Below are 17,763 nucleotides of genomic sequence, written 5' to 3' on the forward strand. Positions count from 1 at the left end.
CCCTACTAACAATAACTCATGGCCTAAAGTAACTGTGACTTGCACCCTCACCAGAAGAGCTGAATGTAAGGTGCGCAGACTGCAGAACAGGGAAGATAGAGAGGAAGTGAGGAAGGGAAAACTTTAAAAAGGACATTTAATGAGAGAACGAGAAAGCATTATTTCCTAAGAGTTAGTTGTGGAAAGGAAGGCAGTCTGAAAATGTGACAATATTTACTATAAGTCATATTCTCACATAACAAATCACCATCACTCCAGATTCTTTCTAAATGGCTTTGATAAATTGGCCATTGTCTGGAAACAATATGTTGCTAGTTGCTGCTTAACATTCAGAGTTTTTAAATGTACATCATCACTCAACCACATGGAAGAACCGAAAAAATTTCAATCTGACAGCTAATTTGAAATTTGCAGCCACCCACATGCTTATAACTGTTCATTGTCATTTGTTATCCTAAAGTGGGCTTTAAACACATCCAATGACAGTCATTACAATCACCAGTTTGCACTTGTACAGCAGGAATCCATCTCACTGCACAAACTAAGATCTGATCAGGTGCGCCATATGAATAACCAAATGTCCTATTTTCTTACCTTGGGTGATTTTGAAAGTTTAGTTATAACTGAAAAACACACTTTAATTTAAACTGCAATGGCCTTATTCATAAAAAGAGTGAATGCAAAAGAAAACCATTACAAATTGTTATTTACGAATATGTTGTTTGGGGCACCAATTATGATTGGCCTGATAACTAGAAAATAGGTTTTTCTTACCCAGCAATTATCAGGTGCCGTAAAGATCCCGTCACAATGAAAGAGGGGAGAATGAATCACTTGTCTCAATGTGCCAGAGTCTCAGGAAAGTTTTATCGGAGACCCTCAACCACACTTTCATAGTAATCGGTATATGTTTATTTTCTGCTCGTGTGGTTTGGTGGATAGTGTCATCATTGGGTGCATCACTTGAGTGTTCTGTTCTCCAAATGATCTACTGTCCTCCCCCAGGAGGGAGAGTGTCTGGATAGTGACAGTAGTGAAAGGTTAAAATGATCTCCTTTCCTGTTTTCAACTATTTAAGCAGGAGAGGAACAAGATTAAAAGAAATGTCTTTGTTGTAGTGGATGAGTTATTGGTCCACAATACCTTGTGACTTGGTCAAAATGCTTCAGCCTGGGAGTGCCCTTATGGGTCTGTTGGCCTTCACCCGGACTGATGTGAAAGTGGTCTAGAGTTTAGATACTGTGCGCAGTGTATGTAAGTTGACTCACTTACCACTCTTCGTCAGTGAGCACAGTTGCTCGGCTCTGACTTAGGGCCTGATTACGATTTTGGCGATCCTCCTGTGGAATTGCCATGCCAGCGCTCCACGGGCAGACCGTAAAAGCTGTCCTCACGCCACCTGCTGAATTACGACTGTTTTACTTGGCAGACGGACATGCTGCAGTGGTCCTACAGTGGTGCCTCTCAAAGGCACCACCATGGGACCATCGCAGTACGTTCCTGCACCGGAAGGAGTGTCCCATCTCATGCATTCCTTCCTGTACTGGAACTGGAGGTGCAAAATAAAGGGGGGCACAACATATGTCCCCCAGCATGCACCCCTATGCACAGAGACAAAAAGGGTCCTCGTTAGGGCCCTATTTGTTGCCTCATCGCCCCCCTTTTTATGACGGTCTCACCACCATGAAAAGTATGGCGGGGAGGCAACTCATAATATACTCGGTGGTGCCGCAGCGGCACTGCTAGCATATTGCAGCCTCTGACCGCTGCGCAACTGTCACAGGATCAAGGATCCCCATTGGTTACAGCGGTCCTGTGGCGCTCTAATCGCCAAAGTCGTGCACCGGCAGGTGGACTGCCAGTCTGGTGGTCAATGGACCACCACTAACGTGGTCCAATGGACAGCTGTAGTTGTAATCAGGCCCTTAATGTTATAGGTGTAAATTTGAGCTCATTACTAAAGGGAAAAACTGAAAACATGCTAACCAAAAATACTTTTCAATAATATAGCAATGTACTAGTTCCCTATTTTAGTCCAATGTGAAACATAGGGCATGCATTTATTTCTTAATGATCACACAATTGCAGTGGATAACAATTATTTAGAAAGGACTGACAGCTTTTCCTATCTGGGAATCACATTTGATTTTTCAGGTTCAAGGGCTCCAAGTCTTACCCATTATCCGATGAAGCTTGCCTGAGAAGTGGGGGTCATTTTTACTATTCCCCGCCCCCCTGGGGGTGGATCCCTAATCCTGTTATTGGGAATTTATAAAAACGCAGTGCGTGCCGGCTACAAACTATGGTTCAGGTTTATGGTGTATAGTAAGAAGTGCAACCGTACAGGTGGAACAAAACTGCTTCTGGAGAAAGTTTCTGTCTGCTCTCCTCACTACTTCATATTACGTTTGCCATGAAGAATTTGGAGTCAACTACATTGAGGATTGTATTAAATCATTATTATCATGTTATGGATTTCTTCATGGCAGAATCAGGAAGCTAGTCTGAGCAGGCATGTCATTAATATTGTGCTTCCAGTAATAAGGGTCTCATTATCTCCTGGTTTGCCAATGTTAAAAAACAAATTCTATTTCAGGACCCTATGTGTAGTCATCGGGCGAAGAAAATTCTCCTAAAAGTCAAGTATTTTTAATGAGCACATTTTGAACTGGTTAATGCAGAACATGTGAAATTATCCTTTCTGACTTGTATGCAATTAAAGTATAGTATCAGTCTGGAGCAATAGCTATTTATTACACATGGACATTAGGAAAGATCTTCATTGTTTCGATGTAGGGCAGGTACAGTCTTCCCTTCACTTTCAATCTAAAGATTTCACAGTTCGCCCTTGACTGTGTGACGATAATCCCCCTCAGTCTCTGCTGCACATTTTTCTATTTTGTAAATTCTATGCACTTTATATTAAAGAGTTTTGACATCTGCTGCTAAAATCCCTTAACATTTAGCAGTGTAGAGCAGCATTCAACTATCTTCAACAGCTGCTGGATATGGATTGCTGTTATTGATTGTGGGCCTTTAGGAAGCTAGATGTTCACTCTAGAAGTAGTTTTCACTTTGACTGATATTGTGAGGGAATATAAAGTCTGAAGTTTAAATTGTATCAATTTCTTATTCCTGTTTAGTATGATATGGATTTAAATAGGGGTTCATTGCTTTTTTATTGCCACCAATATATTGCATGCATGGATGAAATTTTAATTTTTTAATTTATTTTTATAGATGTGCCGAATAAAGATAATATGATTACATTTGATGTGACTGTGGTTAGTTCAAGAAGAGATAGGAATTATTTGGATAAGGATGGAAAATTTTAAAGGGACAGTGTTTTCACTGTGGTGGGTCACATGGCTAGAAGTACGCAAATTCATGAGTTAGGTCAATTTGAGACCCACAAAGAATTCCTAAATGAAACTCAATGAGTTTCATACATTAGGAATTCCGATTTCTTAATTGCAATTCGGAGAGAATCGCAATTAGGAAATCTGTATTCCTATTTGTACATCTGGCGCTTAGTCTCTGTGTCCTGAAAATCAGTTAAAGAAATATAAGATGAACAGGATAAAGTATGTGTGGAGGGGGTCCCGAAAGGAACCCTCATCCTTGACTGGCTGGCATGGACAACATGTTGTGGCAGCCATTACCGAACAAGGGAGCATGGTCCTCATTGAAATGCATTGTAGTGAGTGCCAAGTTTTGAGCATCACAATTGGAGCACATATAAATGGTGATAACAGAGTTTATTCACAATTTAAATCATTAGTCCGTGTGATATACTCATTTTAGGAATTCTGGTGATTTGTGCATGTGATTTTACCATGTTAAAAATGCTGTCTCTCGCCTAGCATTTTAGGAACCATGTTTAACAGAAAGAGTTTTTTCCTCATAATATTCCGATAGAGGTTATAGAAGCTGCTGCAGAAGCTAAAATGAGAACACATTTTCTATAAGTTCACACTATCTTCCTCAGTCATGCAACAATACATGTGATATTCTGAGTGAAACATGTACCCTGAACAGAAGCAGCCCCGGTGTTGATTCCCCAGTGTTCTACCCAGCTTCAACACATCATTCTAATGAACAACTAGAGCGCTAACTTTCTATATTTAATTACAGAAGTGCGGCACACCTGAACACCATCTTGATTCTAAGCAAAGCTGTTAGAGTAAAAAATGTGCTTCCATTTCAGCAGCAGTTTGTGAGTTAACTCACTAGTAATCAATTGCTGCATCATCTCAGAGTTCTAATAAACAACTGAACAGCTAACATGCTAACACACACACACACACCCACACACCCACACACAAACACACACATATATACACACAGAAAACATGTATTCAATGACAAAACAAAGGTTACACCTTTGTTATATTTATGAAGCCTTTATTTATTCTCTTTATACAAACTAAACTTAAAATACAGAAGCGATAAAAATTCTTAATTCATAGTTATACCATAAATGTATAATTTACACACCACCTTTGAATTGATATTATTGTATTTATTCTTTGTCTACAAACCAGACTTCAACTATACTTATAACTTTTATTTTTAATTTGCCCAACACCTTCAAGTTATTATAACTAGCATACCTCCAGTCACAGTGTATTCAACTTGGTAGCAACACTACGTTAATGGTAGCTCGCTCCTTCTCCATGCACCACTTAAACCTTTCTATAATATATCAGTTATACCATCTAAAATAAAAGTATTTACAAGAACAGTTATGGCATTACAGTGCATGGTAGAATACAGTGTTGTATAGTGGCACAGAGCCTAGTAGAGTTTTGTAGAGTGGAGTTGCGTAGAGTTGAGTAGAGTGTGGTAGTACATGTACAGTGGGGTGTTGTACAGTGCCATAGAGTGGATAAAGTGAGGTGCAGTGGAGTAGAGTGTAATGGAGTCTAGTGGAGTGACATAGCATAGAGTGGATTAATGTGTTCTAGAGTACAATGGCGCGGAGTCGAGTATAGTAGAGTGGTGTAGTATGCAGTGGAGTAAAGTGTTATAGAGTGGACTGGTGTGTGGTACTGTGGAGTGGAGTGTTGTGTTGTAGAGTGTTGAAAAGTGTCGTGAAGTGGAGTGTCAAAGAGTGGATTAAAGTGTTGCACAGTGGAGTGGCGTGGAGTAGAATAGAGTGCGGTACAGTATGGTAGAGTGTGATAGACTGGTGGACAGTTGAGTGGTATAGCATAGCGTTTTATGGAGTGGTGTAGAGTGCATTAGAGGAGTACAGTGGAGTAGTGTCTCATAGATTGGAATATATTAAATTGGGTGGAGTGGCATGGAGGGAGTTGCGTAGAGTGGAGTGGTGTTGTGTAGTTTCTATAAAACCTATGTAGGATCTGCGGGTTTAGACAACATACACTCTGGGATTGGTGTCCAGACTGTTTCAAGACCGCCCTACCGGGTATGTTGCCCTGTATACCAACTAGCTCACAGTGCCACTAGAAACCCCTCTTACCAAGGATAGAATAGTTGTTGACAACTATCGAACATGACAACCCTGATCCCTCAGGGATCGTGAAAACAGTGCTATACTTTTTGCTCAGTCACTCGTGCTCACTTTGTCTCAGAGAGATACACAAAATAAACGGTGGGGACGGTTTTTCAATAAGCATTTACTGAACCAGCGTCATTCTAGTGACAAAATAGGTGTGCTGAAACAACCATTAGACAGAAACAGATATAAATGATTAGAAGCACACTTAACAGAGTAAAGGGATGGTAGATGTCTTCCAATGTGCTAAAACCATGGATACAGGCAAGTACATAAAATACATGACAGAAGTTAATGTGTGTTCCTACGATGCAACCGTAACTAGATGTACCTAAGTGTACCTAGCATGTATGTAGGTGTAAAGCCAAGAATCCCTCTATGATAAAGTCAACCCCATTACCTGGAGTGAGAGACTGTGGGACCCCGCCTTGGTCTCGAGTTGAATACCCCGCAAGGGATGTCAGACCACTGCGAGCTGGAGTAACTGCATGCAAGAGCCTCAGCGTCTCGAGTCACTCTATCGGCAGAGAAGTCCTTGTTCTCCTCTGACTATCTCAGCAATATGTGATGTTTATATACCCAAAGGTGTCCCCAGGGGTTCTACCTTGCTGTGCCATTGTCAGACTTAGGATGTCATAGGGAATGAACTTTATTCATAGTTATTATGCGGGAGATGGTAGTCCAGCTGAGTTTCCAAGAATCCTCATGCATGATGTATGAGGCTTTTACTAGGGAAAACCCTGCGTCCTGTGTGCAGTGTCCTATCTAGGTAAAAGGTCGTTCCCCAAGAACCGTTGTGTGTAATGTAGGGGAGAATATAGGTGAAGGGTCAGGATGTTACCTGAGCCGATATTGGGGTACCTATATGGACTATAACAGTGGAGTGAAGTAAAGTGCTATAGATTAAAGTAGAGTGCTGTTCAGTGGCATTGACAGGAGTACGTTGTTGTACAGTGTAGTGCTACACAGTATAGTGTGGTACAGTGGAGAGGCAAAGACTGTTGTTGAGTGAAGTATAGTGTTGTTGAGTGTAGCATAGTGGAGTGGCATGGAGTGAAGTAGGGTAGAATGGAGTGCCGTAGAAGGGAGTAGCATACAGTGGAGTGGTGTAGAGTGGAGTTGCATACAGTGTAATTGCTTAGAGTGGAGTGATGTATAGTCGAGTAGTGTAGGGTGGAGTGCTGTAGAGTGGCATAGCATAGAGTGGAGTTGGGTGCAGTGAAGTTACATACAGTGGAATAGTATAGAGTACAGTGTTGTGGAGTGGTGTACAGTGGAGTGGTGTTGACTGCAGTGTACACAGCTGAGTATTGTACATTGGAGTGCTGCAGAGTAGAGTGACTTAGAGTAGAGTGGCATAGAGTAGACAGGTGTACAGTGGACTAGCGTAAAGAGGAGTGGCATAAAGTGGAGTGGCATAGAGAGGAGTTGTGTGGAGTGGGGTAGAGTGGAATGATTTTAAGTCGAATAGTGTACAGTGGAATGCCGTAAAGGGGAGTGGCGTAGAGTGGAGTGTCATACAGTGAAATGGCATATAGTATAATAACATACACTGAAATAGCCCACATTGGAGTAGCGTAGAGTGGAGTGGCAAATAGTGAAGTTGAGTAGAGTGGAGTAAAGTGGAGCAGTGTACAGTAGAATAGCGTACAGTGGAGTGGCACACACTGGAGTGGGGTAGAGTGGAGTGGCATAGAGTCAAATAACGAAGCGTTGAGTGGTGTACAGTTTTGTTGCTTAGAGTGGAATAGCATATAGTAGAGTGGAGTGGGGTACAGTGGAGTGGCGTAGTGTGGAGAAGCTTTCAGTGGAGTGGCATACATTGGAATAACATACAGTGGAGTGGTGAAGAGTGGCATGGCATGGCATGGAGTGTAGTGTGGTACAGTGTAATAGCGTACAGTGGAGTAGCGTACAGTGCATTGGGGTGGAATGGTGCATGGTACAGTGTAGTGAGGTTCAGTCTAGTGTCATGCCACAGAACAATGTAGAGTGGAGTGGTGTAAAGTGGAGTGAAGGAGTGTGGAATAGCATACATTGGAACAGTAGAGTGGTGTACAGTGGAGTGGGTAGAGTTGAGTGGAATAGATACGAATGGCATAGAGTGTAGTTGTGTACACTGGAGTGGCTTAGAGTGGAGTGGCATATTGGGATAAAGCATAAAGTGGAGTGGCGAAGAGTGGAGTTGCATAGAGTGTAATATCGTACAGTGGAGTAGCATAGAGAGTCATACAGGTCAGTAAGGTACAGTCTAGTGGTATACAGTAGAATAGCATAGAGTGATGTGGTGGAGAGTGGAATAGAATACCGTGGATTGTCACAAGTGGAGTGGTATATAGTTGACTGACATAGATTGGAGTGGCATAGAGTGTAGTGGTATGTAGAGTAACAGCATAGAGTGGAGCTGCCAACAGTGGAATAGTGCAGACTGGAGTAGCTTAGAGTGGAGTAGTGTACAGTGTAGTGGTATACACTGAAGTGGCATAAAGTAGTGTGACATAAAGTTGAATAGAGTCCAGTGTCATAGAGTGGAGTTGGGGACAAAGGTTTAGCATACAGTGGAGAAGCATAGATTGGAGGTGGATACAGTGGAGTGGCATACACTGGAGTGTCAAAAAATGGAGTGGTGTAGAGTGTAATAGCATGCAGTGTAGTGGTACTGAGTTGAGTGGTGTGGTGTGGATTAGAGTAGAACGGGGTGGGAAATAGCTGAGTGATGTAGTAGAGTGGCGTACAGTGTAATAGCGTATCGTGGACTGTGGTAATTGAAACAGACATGTGGAAAGTGTGTGAATGGATGTAGATGTAATGTGGCAGGAAAATACATTATTGGGTGTAAATGGGAAGTTTTGGTAGTATGTGTGAATAGTGTCAGTAGTGTTAATGTTATAAGTTTTAAAATACTTAGTTATATATTTTGCCGCTGTGTAATGCTGTAAGTTTGTGGTAATTAACAAAACAGCGATAGTGCCACTGCTGCACTTAACTTTAGACACAATTGTAGACCGTGAACTGAATGAAACAATTTCACTGCCAACCACCTTTTCCGTTGAATTTAATTCAAATTATTTTAATACCATACATTTGCTTATTATTTTGCACGGTTTCACTATGACAATTATGACATTCCAAAAAGACACACAAAATAGAAAAAATTCATCAATAATATTATTTACATTGCATAGACAAATTTAAACGACACCATCACTAGCATACTTCATTCACTCAGGAAAAACAGGCAACCTCAACAATCACACAGACTAAACACTATTTTGACAACAAACAGTAATTAAATGTGGAAAAAATACACTGTAGGAAAAAATGCATCAGGCCATTGGCAGATACAAGTTGAAACAGTTATAATATTTTGCATAACATTATTTTGAAAATAATTGGCCAACAGCGACGAAGGGTCTACGCGTTTCGAATCCCTTCAATTGTGGGGATTCTCATCAGGACCAACACCCTCTGAAATGAAACAGAAACAACACTAAATACTAACCAATGACCCTGTGCCAATTGACTGTCAAGCCGCATGTCTCATTCTCTCATCTTACCTGCCACTAGGTGTGCACAGTAGGGGCTTTCAACATGGACCATGAAACCAAAAGCCTTAAAGGAAGGGGGAAAGAAATTAGCAAGTACGTCACCTTTGGACAAAACCTTTAAAGTTCCGAAGTGATCTATGTGGTAGTCTTACTTTTCAGGCTAATGTGATGTCAATGAAGTGTGTTCTGACGGCGGGAGGTAGTTTTGCTATTTCCAATTTGAGCAGTCCACCGGCTTCCAATGGAAGAAAAGCCTTTTTAATTGTTCATATATTCTGACAGACAAAAAGAGAAAAGAAGCCCGTTAATGGTTTCCCCTCTAGAAGGATATTCTCCACTGTCTGTTGACACGGAGCTCCGGGATACGATCGCGCTTACCTCAGAGCAATCGTTGTGAGAAGTTAAAGCAATCCTCTCTCCGTGCGTTTGCCGCCGTTCAGGTTGAAGATCCAAGGGGAAGTGACGTCTCTTTTACGGTCCTTGTATCCGCCGTAATGGGTGCCTGGGATTTGTGGTTTGCAAGGAACGATTGACTCATCCGTCTTATGCGTATAAAAATAACATCACGGGAGTGATTCTATGTGGGTGATGATCTAATAGTTTCGATTGCATGAGCTTCAAAGTCGTGATAGGAGGGCGTTCAAAGTATTTCTAGGGGCCCGAAAAAATCGTAGCAAGATGGTGCGGGGTTCATGGGAAATGTAGTTTAAGCCTGATGTTTTTTCGATGGAACTTTATCAAAATGAAAGGAGGACAAATCCAGCACGCTGTGTGGACGAACTCTGAGTTGGCCATGAGAAACACATGTTGGCATGAATCATGTGTGCATGTTTGAGAATTGCCGAACTTTGTGTAAAAAGAACCAAACGAGACTGGGGACACTTCACAAGTTGTAAATTTCAGAAATTTAATTCAAACCGTCCACTGACGTATTGAATTTAATGATAAGCATGGCTTCCCTTTTTAACAATTTCGCATCAAGATCACCACCTCGGCTCTCTTGTGAGACTTTGGAAATCACGGTCCATTTAACATCATTTTCCGTATGGTTGTTAAGATGCCAATGATTGACCAGTGGGGCATTTTGCACATTCTTGCGTATTCGTGATTTATGTTGTTGTATTCGGAGCCTCGTCTCTTGATTTGTTTTCCCGATGTACAATTTATTACATGGGCATAGAATACCATACACCACATATTTTGTTTTACAATTTGAAAAAATGTCATGTTTCCAATTAATTCCCCTGTGGGTGAAATGGTTGCCTTCTATGGTTGACTCACAGCAAGTACATGTGCCACACTTGTGGTGGCCTTGAAGTGGAGGAAGATTTAGAAAACTTCTCATATTGAGACTTTTCGTTTTTGGCAAAGCTGCTCGCACTATCTGGTTAGCAATGCTTTTATCTTTTCTGAAAGCAAACAGTGGAGGTTCTGTCAGTGAGGTGTCGAGATTCCTGACCAAATGCCAATTTTGAGAGATAATCTTTTTGAACCAGTTGGAAGTAGGGCTGAAGGTAGATACGCAAACGATCCTGTCCCTTTTGCATTTGTCCCTCCTTTCCAAAAGTGCCTCTCGTGGGGTCCACCAAGCTCGTTTAATAGCTTTCTTCAGTAGTTTTTTGGGATAGCCTCTGGAGAGAAGGTTGATCTTTAAGTTTTCAGCATGGTGGAAATATTCATCCTTAAATGAACAGTTCCGACGAATTCGCAAAAATTGGCCATAAGGCAGATTGTCCCTTAGGCTGCGCGGATGGTTGCTTGAGTAATGCAATGCTTTATTTCTATCCGTTTTTTTCTTAAAGAGTGTGGTGACAAGACGGCCCTTACTGGGGTAGATCTCAACGTCCAGAAATGGCATTCGAAATTTGGAATAATTCAGGCTGAATTTTATGTCAGGTGTTCTGTTATTTAACCAATCTACAAAGCCTTGTAGTTGGTCTTCTTCTCCAGTCCAAGTTAAGAAAACATCGTCGATGTATCTGACCCAATTCCCGATGTAAATTGAAAAAGGATTGTTGTTATATATGAAGCGATCCTCGTATTTAGACATATGATGGACTGCCAGCTCTGGGGCAAAAGGACACCCCATTGCGAAGCAAAAGTAGTTGTTTTTAAGAGCAAAGGTAGCTAATTCCATAAGGAATTGTGTGGGCACCTTCTCAGGTTTAGGTCTACTATTGAGGAATGTCTCCAAGACAGCCAACCCTTCGTCTTGTGGTATCTCAGTGTACAGTGAAGTCACGTCTAGTGTGACAAGAAAATGATTGTTTTCTTCAAATTCCATTGAGCTCAGTTTGATCAAAAAACCCGTAGTGTCTTGAAGGTATGATTTGACCCCTTGCATAAAGGGTTTTAGAAAAAAATCTTTGAATTTTGAAATTGGTTCAGTAAGTGATTCAGAGCCCGAGACTATTGGCCGTCCCGGGGGGCAGTTCTGATCTTTGTGTACTTTGGGAAGTACATAAAAGATAGGTGTGCGAGGATTTTTGTTCTTTAAAAATTCTTATTCTTTTTTGCCAAGAAACCCTAGGTCAAATCCGTTTTGAAGAATACTGAATAATTTGCCTTGTAATTCGGCCGTTGGGTCTTTGAGTAACTTCCTATAGCATTGTTCGTTCGACAGTTGTCTCATCACTTCTGCTGTATAGCGTTCAATAGCCCAGATGACAATGGATCCGCCTTTACCAGCTTGTTTAATTACTATAGATGGATCATTTTTTAGGTCAATCAACGCCTCTTTTTGAACTTTAGTAATGTTATATTTGACAGATCTCTTCTTTTGTTTTTCAACTTCAGCGATAGCTGATAAAACTACTTTCTCAAACATAATCACTTCTTTAGGAGTTTTTGCTGATGGTGGGCAAAATGTAGATTTTTTCTTCAGCCCTGTTGTTTCAGTATTCGCTTGCAATGGGTTATCCCGAAAGAAAGTCATTAAACGTATCTTACGGCAGAATTCAATGAATTCTGTCTTAAGTTGAACAAAGTTGGTTGCTTTGGATGGAACGAAGGACAAGCCCTTTTCTAATACACTGGACTCGTCTGCTGTCAAAGTTTTGTCTGATAAGTTGAAAATGGACGAAAATTTGATTTCTTGTGGTTTTTGCAAGTTTCCAGCCAATGAAGTGCTTAATTTTTGTAATTTTGGCGTCTTGTGGACATTTCCCATGGTTGGTTGGAAAATCTGGATCTGCCACGGGGTTTCCGCTGGCCTCGTCCTAAAAAAGGCGGTTGTTGGAAATTCTGTTGGAAGTTTGTGGTATACAAAGATATATGCGCATGCTAAGGCAGTATGTGTTTGGCTAATGGCTGTGTTTACCAAACATAAAAGGCAACCATGTTGTTTTCAGTGCAGTTTGTCTGCATTCTGTGTTTCACTAAGTTCTGGGTTAGGGTCTTAGATACAGATAAATAGTTGGTTTTATTTATGTCCCCTATCTATTACCACTTAACTAAAGTGAGTGAGAAATGTATTTATAATCTGCTATATATTTTTACAACAGTTTCGTGAGAACTGTGCATTTTTAAAAAACATCTGAAGTACATCTTTAATTTGTAGGTATTACTGCCGAACTCCGTAGACTATTTTGGGAACATTTAAATATGTTAAACATTCAAAATGCACTGTAATACACTATATTTGTGAAATATAGTGTAGTACAGTATATTTTTTATTTTTTATCATATTCATGTAAAAAAAAACGTATTTAAGTACTGCATTAATTCCAAGGCAATAGCGCGGCACTCTGTACATTATTATGAAAATATACAGAAACGTATAATTAATTTTCCCTACCTATTGCCACTTTAATAATGTTGTAATAGGTAGGGAAACAATATCAAACCTAATACATTTATATAACCGCATAACCCAGAACACAGCCACAGTGTCTTAAAAACAAAATAGCTGCCTTTAAGTTTTTCAAAAGGCAGTCATTAGCCAATCACATAATACATTTTCATTGTTGTGTACCACATTAATTCTGCAAAATACCGCATAATACAGCAGAATTTTATAAAACTACTGCAACAACAAATATCACTAAGTTAAAATGCCTTATAACTGAAAAAATTCTACTTATCTGTGGCATCCAAAAGGATGATGTTTGTGCGATAATGTCTAATTCTGCCAATTTTCATGTACATCCGTTAAGCCATTTTCATGCTATGTGAGATACAAAGGTCTACGGAAAATGCATTTTGGGTGCCCCCCTTTTTTATCTTTGCACTCCCTTGAACAGTCATCGCCAAACTATCCATCCTCTGCCGATGTGCAAAAAGCTATATGTTTGGAAAGTTTCATGGAGATTCCTAATCCTAGGAATCCAAACTATAACTACATAGTTTGCATGAAAATTGAGTTTGTCGTCCATTTTTCCACCCAAAGGAATTCAGCAAGCAGAGTGTGGCGATATTGATACCGGGAAGGCTTCCCCGGTACTGGTGAATCCCCTCCCTGTACTGGGCGGAGCGACAGGAAGCTGCTTCTGGCTGTGGCCGGGAAATTGTTTCCCTGGAATCTCGACACGAGAATGTCGCAACCAGCCCCCGGACATCCAAGAGTGTTCTTTTTACCAGTTGTGCAGCAGCGGGCTACAGGTCGGAGGACGCGCAGACCATCAGCAAGGCACAAGGTAGGAAAAAGTATGGAAGTGTCCGGTTGGGGATGTGTGCATTGGAGCACGGCAACTTTGCATATTTGCTCTTTAAACACGAGGGAAAAACATACCAGCGTCTATCAATATTAAGTGTATCCGCCATTTCTGCAGACGCGCTGGGGAGCCGCGAGGCAGCGGATGATGAAATGTTTAATGATACTCCAAGTACTGTACAACAGTTATTGGCTCACAGCAGTCAGAGTAACGGAGGGCAAACGAACGTTAAGAAACTATTTAAGAAACTAGAGAAAGCCATGCGTATGGAGCAAGCAAAGTGGTGGGAGCATTGATCTCTAGAGAGATATTTACAAGTAGGATGCATTCCAAGAGGGTTGCATATTATGATAGCCCCCAGTTATGAAAACCCAGACCAACAGATGTTAGGCGAGTGGACAGAATGTAACTTGGAATCTTCTAAAAAACTGGTGATCATCCTTGTTAAATTGCAAACACAAATCACAAAATGTCGTGAAGAGATGTTGATCAGACTGGTAAAAGATGAGGAAGTAATCAAAAAGCGCAAGGCTTATAAGTTTCAAAGAGACAAGCAAGATTATGAGCAAGGGCGCATTCTCACTTTTGCCAGAAAGTTTGACTCCATCAAAACAGTAAAAAAAGTAGTTGCTCTAGATGACGAACAAACAGGTGGGCGAGAGGCTGCTGCAGCATCAACATCAGTCTCAACCTCTGATATGAGCTCAAATATGGATAGTGAATCTGAAAATGAACAGTTGAAAATAACGTCTCAATTGGGGTTTCGTGCATTCACACTAGCGGAGGAAGTAAACTGTCTGAGACAAGACCGCAAAGACACACTACGTCCCCGCAAAGAAGTTCAACAACCAACCAAAAGCTCAACCAAAAACGTAGAGAAAGGCGCAAATGCAAAAAGTGGAGGAAACAGCAACAACAAAAAAACACAATACAAAAAAAGATGGAATCGCAAGTAACAACAAGAGAAACAGATTCAAACAAAACTGTCGTCAATTTGTCCACAATTGGTTTGAATAAAGCAGAGATTAAATTGTTGGAATTGGGGGTTGTCATTTTGTCCGCAAAAGAACTTTGATTACGCACAAATGCGTGTGGATATTTTCAAATTTGTTTGAAAATTAAAGCTTGGAAAATACCACTCACATCAATACAAAGTAACATCTATAACATCGCCCAATCTAATGGAAACTTAACAGCTGCAGATGCAGAGTTGCTGAGCAATTTACAGGATTTGGCACATGAAAGTACCAATAATAACAACAGAGATGAAAACATCAGTCTCAATGTATTTGGCACAGTTCAAACAAATTTTAAACCCAAATCAATATTTCAACCCATAACCATCAGAGACTCATTGGATGTGTTCAACAAATTGGTCACTACAGAAAGTAAGAAATTGAATATACAAACAACCAGAAGATTACAAAGACAGAGTTATCAACAAAGGGCATACCACCGACTAATGGCAAAGCTACAAAAAAACGAACAAATTGTAATTAGGAACTTCGACAAAGCTGGGAACATTGTTATATGGCCAAAAGAAGAATATATGAAAGAGGCTACAAAACAACTGGATGATGTAAATTGTTATCAGAGGACTAACATTCAAATCGTACGTGCATCATGGATTGAATATTTTTCAAAAGTCAGTGCTTGGAGAAGTACTGGGTTGATTAGCATGGACGAATATACATTTCTGAAAAATGAACATCCTGTAATGCCCATTATGTACTTTATTCCCAAATTGCGCAAAAATGCCACTACTCCACCTGGCAGACCTATAATTTCAGCTATAGGTGGCTTTAAAACACAACTAAGTACATTCATTTTTTTCTTACAAGAATTTGTAAAGAGACTTCCCTCCTTTGTACAGGATACTGGGGACTTCCTTATGAAAATGAATAATATGATACGGGAACCTGATTGCTTGTTGATGAGTCTAGATGTTACATCTTTGTACACAAGCATACACCGCAAGGATGGCATTCGAGCTACACAATTTTATTTCAATAGCAGGCCCTTACATTTGGTTGAACACAACAAAATGTTGTTAGCCATGAGTTTGTATTGTCTATACAACAACTACTTTCTATTACAAAACCAGGTCCTGCAACAAACAAGAGGAGTAGCTATGGGAGCTTGTTTCTCACCTTGCAACTCCTGCCTTCATATGGACTGGTGGGAGGAAGTGATCTTGAGGAAAGAGTTCACAACTATAGTTGACACCCAGATAAAGGTTTGGCAACGTTATACAGATGACTTGTTTGTCATATGGCGTGGTACAATCGAATCAGCTCAGGAGCTTGTACTGGATTTAAATAAAAACAACATAAACTTGCACTTTACAGCCACAATTAGCAAGGAATCTGTATGCTTCCTGGATGTGGAGGTATATATCAAGGATCACAAGATAGAGACAAAACTCTTCTGTAAACCCACAGCAGGTAACAGTTTGCTGCATGCAACTAGTCATCATCCTCAGCATCTCATCCAGAGTATTCCATATGGAGAGATGCTGAGGATACAACGTACCTGCAGTAATGACCAGGACCTGGTGGCAGCACAGGAACTCAGCAAAGCTAGATTTTTGCAGAGAGGCTATAAAACGGAGACAATAGATGTGGCCATCGCGAAAGCCAATAGTAAAGCAAGAGTGGACCTATTAAACAACAGGGCTTCTAAGATTTCCTCTAGTCATGACAGTAATATGACGGAAACTAGACTAATTCTTACATACAGCAAGCAACAAAACACTGTACGTAGAATCATCAATAGAAATTGGAAAGTGGTACGGGGTGACCCCATTATTGGAAACTCTCTACCAGTAAAACCTAGCATCATCCTTCAGAAAATCTAAATCCATGAGGGACACAATAGTCAGAAGTAGCCTGGAAGAAAAAAAAAACCAGTAAATTGGCTAACGGTCAGGAAAGGATTCTTCAACTGTCCCAGCACTACTCTAGGGCTTGTAAATATGGGGTCAATACTACTTCATTCATTTCCCCGTTTACAAAGGATCCTATCAAAATAACCAAATTCCTGACATGTAAGACTGAATATGTGGTATACGTGTTGAGTTGCCCTTGTGGACTGCAGTATATGAGCGGCATTAAATTGCAAGCCCACAAATGTACACTGCAGCACATGAGGGCAATTACAAACAGTGACAACACCTATCCATTTACACGTCATTTCAAGGAAATGCATGCAAACAACCTTCAGGATTTTAGATATTTTCTAATTGATTCCGTACCAGCATGCAGACGGGGAGGTGATCGAGAGGCTAAGCTCAGACGCCTCGAAACAAGATACATCCTCGAACTCGATACTACAAATCCCAATGGACACAACTCGAGCGAGGACTTTTATACTTGGTTATAAATTACCTGGGACCAGATAATACCAAGCATATCACTATCATAATGACAATTGCTGCATTGAATCTCTCTAAATTTGGTAACTCCTTGATCTTAACATGATTCCATTCAGCACGCTACACCTTGCATTATGTTTTTTTTAATATTTAATAGAATATTTTATTTCACCTACACATATTTTTTATCTATTTTCTATATATTTATATGAAGGATCCTTTTATGATCTTTTATATATAATATATGAATTTTAGATTTCATAGGATTTGCACATTTTTTGCACTTTAGACATAAGCACTGTATATGAGATCTGCAATACAGACATCAATATGGACCTGTTTTTTACAGCATTTAAGTACAAGCATACGCATTGTCAATACAGTTTTTGAGATTGATGGGCAAGATAATTGGATTTAACCAGATACAGCCCCCTATTTGCACCATGCAGATACGTCAATGACATGATCTTTGCAAGCTTTCTAATTTTATCGAAAATATATATTTTAATGAATTTTTAGCTTGGACTTGTGTGCTTGTACAACCTTGATTTTAATGTATTTGACATTAAATTATCGTTGTTATTTTTGTAAATACTAATCGAATTGCTTTTTGAGCATTTTTGGTATTTATTGCTGTATTTTGCGCTATCAGTGGACATATGAATCATG

The 17,763-nt window shown here is 40.2% G+C and overlaps 1 protein-coding gene and 1 long non-coding RNA gene across 5 annotated transcripts in view; one reads left to right on the forward strand and one right to left on the reverse strand.

The window, feature by feature from the left end:
- Nucleotides 1-17,763, forward strand: part of LOC146831401 (opsin-5-like) — a 1,129,512-nt gene that overhangs the window by 905,983 nt on the left and 205,766 nt on the right. The window lies entirely within an intron of this gene.
- Nucleotides 9,101-9,504, reverse strand: LOC146831403 (uncharacterized). Its single transcript, XR_014961277.1, has 3 exons — nucleotides 9,448-9,504; nucleotides 9,222-9,344; nucleotides 9,101-9,133 (listed from the first exon to the last, which is right to left on the reverse strand). It is a non-coding gene; the product is annotated as an uncharacterized LOC146831403 (long non-coding RNA).

The sequence above is a fragment of the Triturus cristatus genome, chromosome 5_1, assembly GCF_964204655.1.
Source record: "Triturus cristatus chromosome 5_1, aTriCri1.1, whole genome shotgun sequence".
NCBI classification, from domain to species: Eukaryota; Metazoa; Chordata; class Amphibia; order Caudata; family Salamandridae; genus Triturus; species Triturus cristatus.